We start from the raw sequence: 15,811 nt of genomic DNA on the forward strand, positions 1-15,811 counted from the left end.
GGTCTTTGCTTTGCCTGAGAGGAGTGACATTGCAGTCATTCCTATCAATCAGCAAGAACCCAGAGACCTGAGCAGAGATGGCAATAAGCTGGCCACCTAAGCAAAAAGTTGGATTCTCTAGGTGAGGGCCAGGGATCAGTCATTGCTGATTTTTTTTTTTTTTTTTTACAATTGTGCTGATCTGTTTGATAATATCATAAAAGTGAAAATAAGAGCTATCACTCACTACAATTTTAAGTGTTGTAAAGAAGAGCTGTCACTCACTACAATTTTTCACATTTCCTGCTGATACAAGATTTCCTTTTGAAGTTCTGTTGTGCCTCGCTCGTCTTCTCATTTTTCCTGTTGTGCCTGGTTGTTACATGCACTGAAAGAAAAAATTCTGCTATCAGAAAAGATGTACTGCAGAATCCTGCTGCTGTTATTGCCCATGGTACTTAGTTATCTTTTAGCCAGGAATTATCTTTAATAGGCTTTAGAAAACATAAACTGCTATGCTCAGTTAATTTCGCCTTCTCCATCAACAAGAGCATACTCAGGTTCCTTCTTTTTCCTATTTTCCTTCTTCCTATTCTCACAAGTTTATCCAACTCTGGGTTCTGGTGTCTAATGTGCTAGCAACATAGAAATTAGTTTGGACCTGCCACCACTGACAAAATGTCTCCTACAATCCCCAGAAATAAGGTTCTTGCACCCCTTAGATTCCACATCTCCCCTGGACTACTCTTATGGACAAATATGTCTTATAACCTTCATCCACCAAGAGCGATGTAGCTGTCACAAGGGACAAACAAGCACTGGCAGGACAAAAGGTAGACAAGGACTCACATCCTTGGTTCATATAGTGAACTCGGTGTAAAGCTATTCAACTTGAGGTCATCACAGAGGACAAGGGGGCACTCTTTACGTCTAGAGGAAAAGAAATGTAATCTCCAAACACAGAAAGGTTTCTTCACAGTGAGAGCTGTGAAAATGTGGAATAGACTCTCTTAAGAGTTGGTTCTGGCCAGCTCCGTGGATTGCTTTAAAAAAGGCCTGGATTGTTTCCTAGATACACAGAATATAACTAAATACTAACATTTACAGATAAAGTTGATCCAGGGAATATCCGATTGCCTCTTGGGGTATCAGGAAGGAATTTTTTTTCCCTGCAGGAGCAAATTGGATCATGCTTTGCTGGGGGGTTTTTTGCCTTCCTCTGGATCAACTGAGGGTATAGGATTATAACTTTTTTTTTAATGGTTGAACTGGATGGACTTTTGCATTTTTCAGCCAGACTATGTAACATTACAATGGAGAGGACAACTCAGGAGATTAAGCCAGTGAGCCATCTCAATGTGGGATGCAATTACAGACGCCTGACTTCTCAGCATATTGTATAATTACAGAATAAATAAGGTCCAATCAAAAGTAAGTTAGCATCTCACACTAAAGAATGTCCAGAGCTGGAGACCAGAGACCTGAGACTTTTTGTCCCTCTGAGCTTGCACTTTTCTGCTCCCAAATTGCACCACAGGCACTAGGCTTGACTGGGCAGATTAGAATGGAAAGAGAGTTCCTACTAGGCATACCACGTGCTGACTACACCTAGCTGAGACCTGTGATTATGCAATATCTAAATTTATATGATAGAATGCAAACTCTAAGAGCTTAGAAAGTCCAATGTAATTTAGTAGCAGATGGCCCCAAGTTAATCATGGTTGCAAACTATTCTGCAGAGCTAACAAAAATTTGTAAAAAATTTACACCTTTGTGTCAACAGCTGGTATGAAGCTGGGTGAAATTTGCCTTTCAATACCATGTGTCATTATGTATTTAAATGCCAGATGTCAACGTTTTGCCTTTTATTCCTTTACACTGCTCTGCCGGCAGTAGCAAAGATTATAGAGGAACTTTTTGTCATCCACCACACTCACCTATTGCCTCCTGCAAGCCTCAGAGCACAGTGTCAATAACCACTTGATATTTGGAGACCCAGTAAATGCTGTCATTGCACATAAATAATTGCTGGCATTATCTTATTTTTAAGTTAATTTTTACTTTGGAGACACCTTACCTTTTTTAAAACTGTTTTATTTCTTCCTTTCATGAAAACTGGCAGGTTCAGCTTAATTGAGTCAGTTCTTCACCTGGATAGCACAATAAAGCTGATGTATTGGGATATGGTCCCGGCGTACAAGGTATTTGACATACTCAGAACACAGTTTTATTACTTATTCTTTGGTTCTAATTATTAGTTATGTTAACCAATTATACCTGTACAAACCTTTTTAATACAAGAGGAATGATACGAGAGGCATCCTTTAATAGCTGTTTTAGTCCTTCACTCTAAATTTTGTCTAATTCCACTGTACCACAATAACACTCTTTTAAAGTGCAGCAGGAAGCTATGCTGGGACACCCACTGCCACCTACTCCATTCATGTGTTTATCAAATTAAGTGTGTAAATGACAAACTATTCCATAAAAAGTTACTGAGAATAATCACTTGTATTGTTAAGGGACTGGAGACTATATGGAATTTTAAATGTTACAAGTGCAATGTTCTCTTCTCCCTGTTTTTCAATGTTAATATTTTTTCACAGGTCTGGGAATTGTGCTAACACAAACTGGAGTATGAACTGGGATGGTTGTTGTTGTTGTGACTTTTGTCAAGTGTCAATCCTGACTATCCTAGTAGTAGTTGGGGAACTCTTATACATAAGCTCTGCACGTTTAAGCCAAATTAGTCAATATGCTCATTTACAAGTTGTTCACCTACCTGTACAATGATCCTATATTATATATACTAATTTGCCAAGGGATCCCTTAAATTGGTGGGAAATTGATATTGCTCCATTTGTCATGTGTCAAGCCTGACTGTCTTCATAGTACTTAATGTACTTATACTGCTCCCGCACTCGTAAGCCACCCTACTCTATATGCTAATTTTCTTTGTCTTACATTCTAATTTACCATGGGATACCTTAAGTTGATTTGGTGAAAAAAGTTAACTTTGAGAAAAGCAAGCTCATAGTATAGTCACCCCCACCACAAGATGAGACAACCTGGGCACCAGAAATTGGTTGCGCACTCCAACCTCCAAGTCTGATCATATTTCATACTTGGGTGTCCCCAGAGAGGAACACTACTTATATAGGTTGAACTATGGCAAGCTGACAGCCAAAATAATCACAAAATTGCATTTATGGAGAGCTCTTCCTCTACTAGCAAACATGTAACCTTATCAAGATGGTCAGCTTTTCCAGGTTTTTCTATTGAGCTGTGTGTTCAGACAGAACATATTATTCACATATAAATATGTTAGGACATTTGCTGGAACTTTTGGGATGTTTGGCTGATTTGGCTGTGGCAATGCATTATGGGGTGTTTTGTTGAGTGTTTTCTGTCAAAGTCTTGTACCTGACCTCAGCTCAAAATGTAATTTTCCCAATGCACATGTTCCTCTACATGGCTGTTTACTAGTATTGGGTGCTGCAGTGACCAGGGGCTGGGAATCGCAGACAAGCCAAGTGAAAGAATGTCACAAGCACACCAAGAAATCCTCAGAAGGATCCAAAGCTTTATTTAGTGGTCACATAATACACTGCTCAAAAAAATTAAAGGAACGCTTTGAAAACACATCAGATCTCAATGGGGAAAAATATCATGCTGGATATCTATACTATATATAGACTGGGTAATGTGTTAGGAATGTAAGGATGACCCATGGTTTGACGGAAATGAAAATTATCAACCTACAGAGGACTGAATTCAAAGGCACCCCAAAAATCAAAGTGAAAAAATGATGCAGCAGGTTAGTCCATTTTGCTGAAATTTCATTGCAGCAACTCAAAATGGTACTCAGTAGTGGCAGGTCAGGGTGCCATTGTCTACCCTGTAGAGGTCTGTGTGTCCCTCCATGGATATGCTTCCCCAGACCATCACTGACCCACCACCAAAATAGTCATGCTGAATGATGTTACAGACAGCACAACATTCTCCATGGCTTCTCCAGACCCTTTCACATCTGTCACGTGCTCAGGGTGAACCTGCTGTCATCTGTGAAAAGCCCCGGGTGCCAGTGGTGGACCTGCCAATTCTGGTGTTCAATTCAAATGCCATTCGAGCTCTATGGTGCTGGGCAGTGAGCACAGTGCCTACTAGAGGATGCCAAGCCCTCTTTCTACCCTCATGAAATCTGTTTCTGATTGTTTGGTCAGAGATATTCACACCAGTGGCCTGAGGGAGGTCATTTTGTAGGGCTCTGGAAGTGCGAATCCTGTTCCTCCTTGCACAAAGGAGCAAATACCGGTCCTGCTGATAGGTTAAGGACCTTCTATGGCCCTGTTCAGCTCTCCTAGAGTAATTGCCTGTCTCCTGTCCTCCATGCTCTTGAGACTGTGCTGGGAGACACAGAAAACCTTCTGGCATTGGCACGTATTGATGTGCCATCCTGTAGGAGTTGGACTACCTCTGTAGAGTCCACGTATCTCCTCATGCTACCAGTAGTGACATTGACCCTGCCAAATGCAAAACTAGTGAAAAACAGTCAGAAAAGATGAGTAGGGAAAAAATGTCAATGGCCTCCACCTGTAAAACCATTCCTGTTTTGGGGGTCATCTCATTGTTGCCCATCTAGTGCACCTGTTGTTAATTTCATTAACACCAAAGCAGCTGAAACTGATTAACAACCCCCTCTACCACTTAACTGAAAAGATAAATATTCCAGGAGTTTAATTGACTTGATGCTATACTCTGCTTAAAAAGTGTTCCTTTAATCTTTTTGAGCAGTGTACAACAGAGGGCCATCAATGAGTATATGTGTGAGTATGGCATAAAGACAGGCTTGGGGAGCTGAGATGATCCCCCACCAGTTGCTACTGGTACATACACTGTATTATCACCATTTGAGAAAGTGACAAGAATGGTGAGACATGACAATCACCTAACTGGAAGGTACCTATCAACTAAATATCCAGTGTAAACACAAACACACAATACCTCTTCAGTGCCTTTTAAAAGAGTACTAAGACTGCATATTTATGTCTTTGAGGGTTTTATATTTAATTTCACTATGGTGAATACCAACACAATAATATTATAAAGTGCAGAAAAATGTTCATAGATAATTCATTAAATAATACTCCAATATCTATAAGCCCTGCAGCGAGCATGCTGTCTGAATATGCATTCAGGCCACAGGCCACAAACAAATTCACAGATGCTTTCTACTTTCTACAGTCTCCTTGAGCACACCAAGTCACCGATAGCATGTCCATCTGCTACCTGCCACTGTTAAAGGCTTGTTTCATTACCATCTAAAGCTGGGGTCATAGCTCCTGTTCTTAGCAATGACAATGTTAATGAGACAACACAATTTTATACTGTTTAACAGTTGCATATGAAGTGAATGTTTATTACACCTGGTCTTTCATGTACCCTGAAGGTATTTTCTTGTTGGGTCACAGTGTTTGGGCACCATCAACACTCACAACCCATTTTTTGTGCAGATGTCTGTCAGTTAGGGCTTGTTCAAAATGTGGCTTTGAACATGCTTTTTTCAAGTGCTCCTAGATTGTAAGCTCCAAGGAGCAGGGTCCTCCTAACCCTCTTGTATTGGACTGTATTTTTGCTCTATTGTCTTCTGTTATAATGTAAAGCACTAAGCAAACTGTTGGCTCTATATAAATCCTGTATAATAATAATAATAATAATAATGCCAATCAAAGCCCCTGCCACTAAATAAAATGGTCAGCTTGCTGTCCTGTTTAAATGCTTTGATTTTCTTTGTTTCTCTTCAAAAATGATACCCTCTGACGCTTTCTTGGTGCTTCATAACATCTCTGAAGCCTCCACAGGAGTCTATGACAAAGTTTTGAGAAGCTTTTATTCAGCTTTAGCTTCAATTGTTTTGGAGGTATTGCAAGTATGAAATATCCCAGGAAGCACTGGGAAACCAAAAAGCAAACCTCTCCATCAAGATTTAAAGCTAATAGAGCCACTGATGGACTTTTAATTTCAAAATATGTGTAGTACTGAGGAAAATCATATAATGGAAATAAACACAATATTTATATATAATATAAACTTGTGTGCTGCTACACCCTAAGTATAATGAAAGAAGGAGGAGATTGCTACACTCACTAGCCAAGTGTACTCTCACTTAAATTGCATATTTAAATAAAATTGTGGTGCGCTAACTCCTCATCGCTTCTCGGCTTCACCTGCTTGCTGCTATTGGGTTTGAGGCTTAGCCCCCACACAGAACGAGTTTGTGATTCCCCCCCCCCTTGTTCACTCTGCGTTACTACCTCTGGGCAGTAGACGCTCAAGAGCCTTTTCAAAGGCTAAGCAAGAGTGAAGCCGCCGAGGAAGAAGAAGGAGAAGGAATCCGCTGAAGATCTCTTGGAAGCCCTCCTGAGAACTCCTCTGCGACAAGATGGGGAAGAATAAGCAAACCGCCAAGAAGCCGCTGACCGCCACCGCTGCCCCTGCCAAGACCCCGGGAGAAGCCCCCTCCGCCTCCACCTCCACCTCAGAACGCTCCGGCCCTGCAGAAGGTCTCCCCCTCCTGGAGCCCTGGATGAAGCAGACAGTCGTGCTGCGGCTGAAAGAAGTGGAAGGCAGAGCCCCGGACATGACCCCGGAAGTCTTCGGCAAGAAGATGATCCTTGAACAAGGATTTAGCAAGGCAGAGACCCTGTCGGTGCAGTCCTTCATGAAAGGTATTTTCTTCGTAACTTTTGTATCGTTACAGGTCTGCAAAAGGTACTGGGAGATGGTGAAGACCTCTGGGCCCGATTCCCCTTTCCGCAAGTTTATTGCAAATTCTCCCATTCAAAGGGACGAAAGGCGGATCACGGTGTCCATGAGGAACCCTCACGTCCCTGGAAGAGATATCGCCACCTATCTCCAGAGGTTTTGCGTCGTGTTGAAGGACCCAGTCCGGATACTAGACGCCAATGGCTTCTGGACAGGTAAGTGGACTGTGTTTTGCAGATTGCTGAGAGATCGTCCCGCTGGAGATCTCCAACACCTGCAACAGTGCTTCTCCCTGGGAGCGTCAGCAGGACTCCTACATTACCCGGATCAACCCCAGTCATGCCGCAGGTGCGGACAGCCGGGGCACGAGGGTAAGAATTGCCATGTGCTTTCATGTAGATTCTGCCGGTCTGTAGGTCACGAGACCAAGGATTGCCCGAGGTCCAAAACCTGCAACCTCTGTGGACGGTCAGAGCACGTCTACAGGGACTGCCCAGAGAGAAGTAGGACGTACGCTGGGGCCCTGAGCAAGAGCCCTGCTGCCAAAGCAGCACCACAGAAGCCTCAGAAGGACCCAGGTAAGAGGAACCCCCCACCCCAGCCCCCCCTACCCCTCCGGTGCCGGTGGCCGCCCCCCCCGGACCCTGGTCCCCCCGCCCCTGGCCCCCCTGCCCACCCGCCCCTTGCCCTCCTGCACCCCCCCTGCCCCTTGCCCTCCTGCCCCCCCGCCCCTCGCCCTCCTGCCCCCTCGCCCCCCTGCCCCACCCCTCCCGGGTCCGGTTCCACCCTTCCTGACCTGTCCTCACAGGAGGATTTCCCGCCCCTTCCCCCTGCCACCCCCGTCAGCAGCTCTGCGGCGGGGATCAGGAAGCGGAAGAAGGAGCAGGCCAGCCCGGCGGCGGAGGATCCCTCCTCCGCCACCAAACGGCCTGCTGTCCTCCAGGATGCCGCAGGCCCCGACCCCGTGGGGGAGGACCTCGACACACTGGAGGAAGAGGAAGAGGTGGAAGAAGAGATGGCTCTGACCCGGTCGGAGCCAGATCTCTCCACCGACTTCGATGAGGTCCTCAACAAGGTCCTCAACCAGATCGGACTGAGCCAGGACCCTGGCCAGGCCGCAGAGGTCGCCCCCCTCTCCAGGGGAGGTAAGCACAGCCCCTGCCGACTAACCCCTTCATCTCTTTCCCATGATGGCTGAGATCTCTATCTTTTCCATTAATGTGAGGAGCATCAAGGATGTGTCTAGGAGGCAGACTGTGCTGACCTTTCTCTCCACACAGCAGAGTGATGTCTACATGCTTCAGGAGTGCGCCCTTCCCCCTCTGAGGAGATACACTCATTTGTCCTCCCTGTGGACCCACGGTCCCTCCTACTGGTCTGGGGGTGGCGATTGCAAATCTGCAGGGGTAGCGGTTCTTATCAGGGGAGGACGTTTCACTGTTGACTCCGTCCATGAGCTCGTCTGTGGCCGACTTTTGGTCATAGACGGCTCGTGGGCGGGGGAGCCCGTTAGGCTCATCAACGTGTACGCCTCCCCGGAGAACGCGTGGCTGGAGCTTTTCCAAACCCTGCGGACGCAACTCGTCACAACGAGAACAGTAGTGATCGGTGGTGATTTTAACTGTCCGATAGAGGAGGACGGGCGCAGCTCCAGCATGTACGCAAAACTCGACGCCACCTCGAAGCTGCTCTGGGAGGTGATTGCGGAGGCTTCCCTGCAGGACGCCATGGGATCCGTGGGGCGCGGTTCCGTGAACTACTCATGGAGCCGCCCCGACGGATCTGTGCGTTCCAGGATTGACTTTGTGCTCACCTCTAGGGCAGTCAGGCACCGCGGGTTCTCCATGGTTCCCTGATTTTTCTCTGACCACAGGGCCATTCAGTTTCGGGGTGACCTGGGAGAGGGCTTTGCCCTGGGCCCAGGCTCCTGGAAGCTGAATTGCACCCTGCTGGACGATGAGGAACTGCTAGCGGAGCTCAGGGAAATCTACGGTGCCTGGCGAGAGGAGAAGTCTTTCTTTCCCAAGGTAAGCGACTGGTGGGAGTTCGTGAAAGTCAAGCTGCGCAGCTTCTTTCAGGCCAGGGGACACCAGCAAGTGTGTGCCAGGAGGAGGGAACTCAGGAGACTGCAGCGTCAGCTGAAGTCCCTGCAGGACCTTCATCTCTGTGGCTGGGACGTGAGGCAAGACCTGGAGGACACCAAGAAGAGCTTGAAAAAGCACTTTGAGGAAGAATCCAGGCACATTGTCTTCCGTGCCAAGGTGGAGCATCTAGAGAAAGGTGAGAAGTGTTACTCTTTCTTTTTCAGGAAACTCCACTCAGGACACACACCCCTGTCGGAGCTGCGCGACAAGACTGGAACACTCCAGAAGGGGAAGGAGGCCGTGATGGAAGTGGTCAGCGACTACTACACCGACCTCTACTCCCCCAAAGAAACAAACACGTCAGCGGCCGACAGATTCTTGTCAGGTATCTCTAACACTATTGATCCTGCAGGTTTGTCGGCCACCAACGCCCCCTTGACGTTGGAGGAGCTGCACTCTGCTGCTAAATCCTTTAGGCGGGGCAGGACCCCGGGCTGCGACGGTCTCCCAGCAGAGCTCTATGTAGCGCTGTGGGACCTCGTGGGCCCGGACCTGCTCGAGCTGTACGAGGAGATGGTGGTGGAGGGCAGGATGCCTCCTTCGTTGAGGGAGGGGATGATCACGATCCTGTACAAGCGTAAGGGGGAGAGATGTGACTTGAAAAATTGGCGTCCCATCTCTCTCCTGAACGTGGACTACAAGATCCTTGCCAAAGTCCTGGCGAACAGGCTGAAGGCTGTCATCGGACAGATCATCCACCCGGATCAGACTTGCGGCATTCCTGGCCGCAGGATTGCGGACAGCCTAGCGCTTGTCCGGGATACGGTCCAATACATCAAGGACCGCCGTGTGCACGTGGCCCTGGTCAGTCTTGATCAGGAAAAGGCCTTTGACCGTGTCTCCCATGGGTTTATGTGCAGAGCCCTGCGCAGGTGTGGTCTTGGGAAAATGTTTTGTTCGTACGTTGACATTATGTATAACGATATTTGCAGTTCCGTGCAGGTGAACGGCTGGAAAACTGACCCCTTCCCGGTCCTCTCTGGGGTCAGACAAGGCTGCCCTCTTTCACCTCTGCTTTTTGTTTGCTGTATAGAGCTCTTCGCCGAATGCATCAGACGGAATCCAGAGATCGGGGGAATCACCGCACCGGGAACAGACAGACGGGAAGTGAAGTGCTCGCTCTACATAGACGACGTGACGGTGTTCTGTGCCAACCAGCGCTCCATCGACCTGCTCGTCCAGACCTGCGAGGACTTCGGCCAAGCTTCGGGGGCAAAAGTCAACTGCGGGAAGTCGGAAGTCATGCTCTTCGGAAAGTGGTTCCTGCCTTCTTCTGCATCCATGCCCTTTGGCATCAAGTCAGACTTCATGAAAATTCTGGGAGTTTGGTTTGGTGTCGAGGGCGCAGCCCTGAAGTCTTGGGAGGAGAGACTAGCCAAGATGAGACAGAAATTTGGACTTTGGAGCCTCAGAGACCTCACCATCGAAGGGAAGACACTGGTACTCCGCAGCGAGATTCTCCCTGTGTTGCAGTACCTCGCCCAGGCCTGGCCCCCTCGGGTCAACACCTGTAAGGCCATCACCAGGGCGGTGTTTCACTTCATCTGGGGCTCCAAGATGGACAGAGCGAAGCGGGCAGTCATGTTCAAGGAACCCCTCAAGGGCGGTAAGGGCGTGCCCGACATCGCCATCCAACTGAGGGTGTTCTTTGCTTGCAACTGCATCCGCAGAACTTTGCCCAAAAGGATTATGGACTCTGGCGGGAACGCAATGTCACGCTTCTTCCTGTTGCCTCTCTGGAGGTCCCTCGGGTGGGACACTTGAGACAGTTCCATCCCCTACAACTGGGACACTCCTTGGTACTACTTGGATACCTTCAAGTTTATCAGGGAGCAGGGGCTGCAGGGAGTCAAGCCTGACTTGTGGAAACCAAAGACCATTTACAAGCTCATCAGAGCAAGTGACATTTTGGAGTCGGTTCCAGGCCTGCCTTCAGACACCTGCAAGGTGGTCTGGAGGAATGTTTCTTCCAACATTCTCACCAACAGGCACAAAGACCTGGCATGGATGGCAATCCAAGGGGGGTTGCCTCTCAGGACATTTATGCATGCCAGGAACCTGAGCAGATACAGACACTGCCCCTTCTGCATCATCCATGAGGAAACGTCTCACCACGTTTTCTGGGAGTGCTCTTTTGCTCAGGCCCTGTTGGGGGCCCTGGAACCTGAACTCAAGGACTTTGTACCACAGACAGCCATCACTCACTTTGGGGTGTTGAATGGACTATTCTGTGGAACTTTTTCTCTGGAGGACATTGACGGCGCCTGGCGGGTGCTGTGTTGTTTTAAGGACGCTTTATGGTGCGCCAGAAAGCGCCTCATCCACCAGCGGGAGAGGATGTCCATTGAGGACTGCCGCAGACTGATCCTCAGTCTGCTCAGAGACTATACCTTGATGGACTTTAAGGAGGAAGAGGACGTCTGAAGATCTCCCCTTCCCCCTTACTCCCCCTTTGCGTGTCTTTGTCCCTTCAATAAAGCTTTGGGCCTGTGTTTTCACCCTTTTTCCCCCCTCCCCCCCACACACCCGATGCTCACTGTAGATCGTAACATTCGGTTTTCGTTTTTTTGCATGACTTAGTGATATTAGGAAACGTACTGTGTATTAGGATGCTATGGTTTTTGGGGTAAGCGGCGTTATGCATGACGTGTTGGTCCGGGGGATTCATCCTCCACGCACATCACGTCAGGCATCATACCGCTGAGTGAATGTATTTATTTCTGAATGTATTTATCGTATGCTTGGAACTGTATTGCAATGTGGTGCGCTGCGTCGCAGTACAGGGTGAGATGTACCCCGATTACAAAGTATCATGTTGTTTTTTATACTTCTGTAATAAAAGTATCTTTTCAATCAAAAAAAACTCCTCATTGTGAAACTGGGGGCACTGCGCCTCTAGGACCGGGCCTTTTGGCCAAGTCCTGGGCAATTTTTTTTGCTACAGGCCTCAGGGCCTGGTCAGTGCACGATTTGGCATGACCACTTTATTATTTTTATAGATTTATTTAATTATTTATTTATTTATTTCACTCCCACGTTTGTCACCTTTTACTTATGTGTGTGTTTTTCTCACAGGATGGAGGGTGTGGGTCCTCGGGCCTGCCCTGAAGTCTAGGGGGAGGATGTGTGGCCTTTTGGTTCCTTCCTCCCCTGATCCCTAAGGGGTTTTCTCTTCGGGAGAGCCCCCTGACCAAGTTTTGGCCAGGAGGACCAAATGGGAACCTTGTCCCCGTCAGGAGCTTTGTGCCCCGGGGGATCAGGGTAGTGGTCCAACCCTTTCGGGGGTAGGACAAAGCACACCCCTAAGTGCACTTTTTGTGTGGTGTTTTTGCACTTGCACTTTTTTGTGAAACACTTACAGGTTTTTCGTTGTAGTTTGCGGACTTAAAAAAAAAAACTCCTCATTGTGAAACATAACCTTAATAAGCAAACAATAAATAATACAATCCTCAAAAAATCGAATATGAAGATTAGAGATGAGCGAAGAAATGAAAAATTCGATTCGGCTGATTCGGCGAATTCCAGTGTGAAATTCGATTCGATGCGAATTTCTCCGCTACGAAGATGACTTATTTAAAGGGTTTCTAGGCTTCAGAGAGCCTTTAAATTAGTGCAGAACACTGTACCTTTAATTTAAATGCCCTTGGAGATGAGGAAGGAGAAGGAGAAGGAGAAGGATGAGAAGAAGGAGAAGGAGAAGGATGAGAAGAAGGAGAAGGAGAAGGGTGAGAAGAAGGAGAAGGATGAGAAGAAGGAGAAGGATGAGAAGAAGGAGAAGGAGAAGGATGAGAAGAAGGAGAAGGAGAAGGATGAGAAGAAGGAGAAGGAGAAGGATGAGAAGAAGGAGAAGGATGAGAAGAAGGAGAAGGATGAGAAGGAGAAGGATGAGAAGGAGAAGGATGAGAAGAAGAAGGCTGAGAATAAGGAGAAGGATGAGAAGAAGGAGAAGGAGAAGGATGAGAAGAAGGAGAAGGATGAGAAGAAGGAGAAGGAGAAGGATGAGAAGAAAGAGAAGGATGAGAAGGAGAAGGATGAGAAGAAGAAGGATGAGAAGAAGAAGGATGAGAAGAAGGAAAAGGATGAGAAGAAGAAGGATGAGAAGAAGGAGAAGGATGAGAAGAAGGAGAATGATGAGAAGAAGGAGAAGGATGATAAGAAGGAGAAGGAAGAGAAGAAGGAGAAGGAGAAGGATGAGAAGAAGGAGAAGGGTGAGAAGAAGGAGAAGGATGAGAAGAAGGAGAAGGATGAGAAGAAGGAGAAGGATGAGAAGAAGGAGAAGGAGAAGGATGAGAAGAAGGAGAAGGATGAGAAGAAGAAGGATGAGAAGAAGGATGAGAAGAAGGAGGAGAAGGATGAGAAGAAGAAGGATGAGAAGAAGGAGAAGGATGAGAAGAAGGAGAAGGAAGAGAAGAAGGAGAAGGATGAGAAGGAGAAGGATGAGAAGAAGGAGAAGGATGAGAAGAAGGAGAAGGATGAGAAGAAGGAGAAGGAGAAGGATGAGAAGAAGAAGGATGAGAAGAAGGATGAGAAGGATGAGAAGAAGGAGAAGGATGAGAAGAAGGAGAATGATGAGAAGAAGGAGAAGAAGGAGAAGGATGAGAAGAAGGAGAAGGATGAGAAGAAGGAGAAGGATGAGAAGAAGGAGAAGGATGAGAAGAAGGAGAAGGAGAAGGATGAGAAGAAAAAGGATGAGGAGAAGGAGAAGGATGAGAAGAAGGAGAAGGAGAAGGATGAGAAGAAGGAGAAGGATGAGAAGAAGGAGAAGGATGAGAAGAAGGAGAAGGAGAAGGATGAGAAGAAGGAGAAGGAGAAGGATGAGAAGAAGGAGAAGGAGAAGGATGAGAAGAAGGAGAAGGATGAGAAGAAGGAGAAGGATGAGAAGGAGAAGGATGAGAAGGAGAAGGATGAGAAGAAGAAGGCTGAGAATAAGGAGAAGGATGAGAAGAAGGAGAAGGATGAGAAGAAGGAGAAGGATGAGAAGAAGGAGAAGGAGAAGGATGAGAAGAAAGAGAAGGATGAGAAGGAGAAGGATGAGAAGAAGAAGGATGAGAAGAAGAAGGATGAGAAGAAGGAAAAGGATGAGAAGAAGAAGGATGAGAAGAAGGAGAAGGATGAGAAGAAGGAGAATGATGAGAAGAAGGAGAAGGATGATAAGAAGGAGAAGGAAGAGAAGAAGGAGAAGGAGAAGGATGAGAAGAAGGAGAAGGATGAGAAGAAGGAGAAGGATGAGAAGAAGGAGAAGGATGAGAAGAAGGAGAAGGAGAAGGATGAGAAGAAAAAGGATGAGGAGAAGGAGAAGGATGAGAAGAAGGAGAAGGAGAAGGATGAGAAGAAGGAGAAGGATGAGAAGAAGGAGAAGGATGAGAAGAAGGAGAAGGAGAAGGATGAGAAGAAGGAGAAGGAGAAGGATGAGAAGAAGGAGAAGGAGAAGGATGAGAAGAAGGAGAAGGATGAGAAGAAGGAGAAGGATGAGAAGGAGAAGGATGAGAAGGAGAAGGATGAGAAGAAGAAGGCTGAGAATAAGGAGAAGGATGAGAAGAAGGAGAAGGAGAAGGATGAGAAGAAGGAGAAGGATGAGAAGAAGGAGAAGGAGAAGGATGAGAAGAAAGAGAAGGATGAGAAGGAGAAGGATGAGAAGAAGAAGGATGAGAAGAAGAAGGATGAGAAGAAGGAAAAGGATGAGAAGAAGAAGGATGAGAAGAAGGAGAAGGATGAGAAGAAGGAGAATGATGAGAAGAAGGAGAAGGATGATAAGAAGGAGAAGGAAGAGAAGAAGGAGAAGGAGAAGGATGAGAAGAAGGAGAAGGATGAGAAGAAGGAGAAGGATGAGAAGAAGGAGAAGGATGAGAAGAAGGAGAAGGATGAGAAGAAGGAGAAGGAGAAGGATGAGAAGAAGGAGAAGGATGAGAAGAAGAAGGATGAGAAGAAGGATGAGAAGAAGGAGGAGAAGGATGAGAAGAAGAAGGATGAGAAGAAGGAGAAGGATGAGAAGAAGGAGAAGGAAGAGAAGAAGGAGAAGGAGAAGGATGAGAAGGAGAAGGATGAGAAGAAGGAGAAGGATGAGAAGAAGGAGAAGGATGAGAAGAAGGAGAAGGAGAAGGATGAGAAGAAGGAGAAGGATGAGAAGAAGGAAGGATGAGAAGAAGGATGAGAAGGATGAGAAGAAGGAGAAGGATGAGAAGAAGGAGAATGATGAGAAGAAGGAGAAGAAGGAGAAGGATGAGAAGAAGGAGAAGGATGAGAAGAAGGAGAAGGATGAGAAGAAGGAGAAGGATGAGAAGAAGGAGAAGGAGAAGGATGAGAAGAAAAAGGATGAGGAGAAGGAGAAGGATGAGAAGAAGGAGAAGGATGAGAAGGAGAAGGAGAAGGATGAGAAGAAGGAGAAGGAGAAGGATGAGAAGAAGGAGAAGGATGAGAAGAAGGAGAAGGATGAGAAGGAGAAGGAGAAGGATGAGAAGGAGAAGGATGAGAAGAAGGAGAAGGAGAAGGATGAGAAGAAGGAGAAGGAGAAGGATGAGAAGAAGGAGAAGGATGAGAAGAAGGATGAGCAGAAGGAGAAGGATGAGAAGAAGGAGAAGGATGAGAAGAAGGAGAAGGATGAGAAGAAGGATGAGAAGAAGGATGAGAAGAAGGAGAAGGATGAGAAGAAGGACAGTTCTGTGACAGTTTCTGTCTATTTCTGACAGTTCTGGGACATTCACTCCATACAGCGGTTTCAACCGCTGTATGGAGGGAATGTCATAGAACTGTCAGAAATAGACTATTAATGACAGTTCTGGGACTGTCCTTCCATGCAGCGGTTGAAACATTGTATGTATTTGTTTCCATAAATGGATCCATTTATGGAAACAAATGCATACAATGTTTCAACCGCTGCATGGAAGGACAGTCCCAGAACTGTCATTAATAGTCTATTTCTGACA

The sequence above is a fragment of the Staurois parvus genome, unplaced genomic scaffold (assembly GCF_062004578.1).
Source record: "Staurois parvus isolate SC_StPar_1 unplaced genomic scaffold, SC_StPar_1.0 ptg000006l, whole genome shotgun sequence".
Taxonomy (NCBI): Eukaryota; Metazoa; Chordata; class Amphibia; order Anura; family Ranidae; genus Staurois; species Staurois parvus.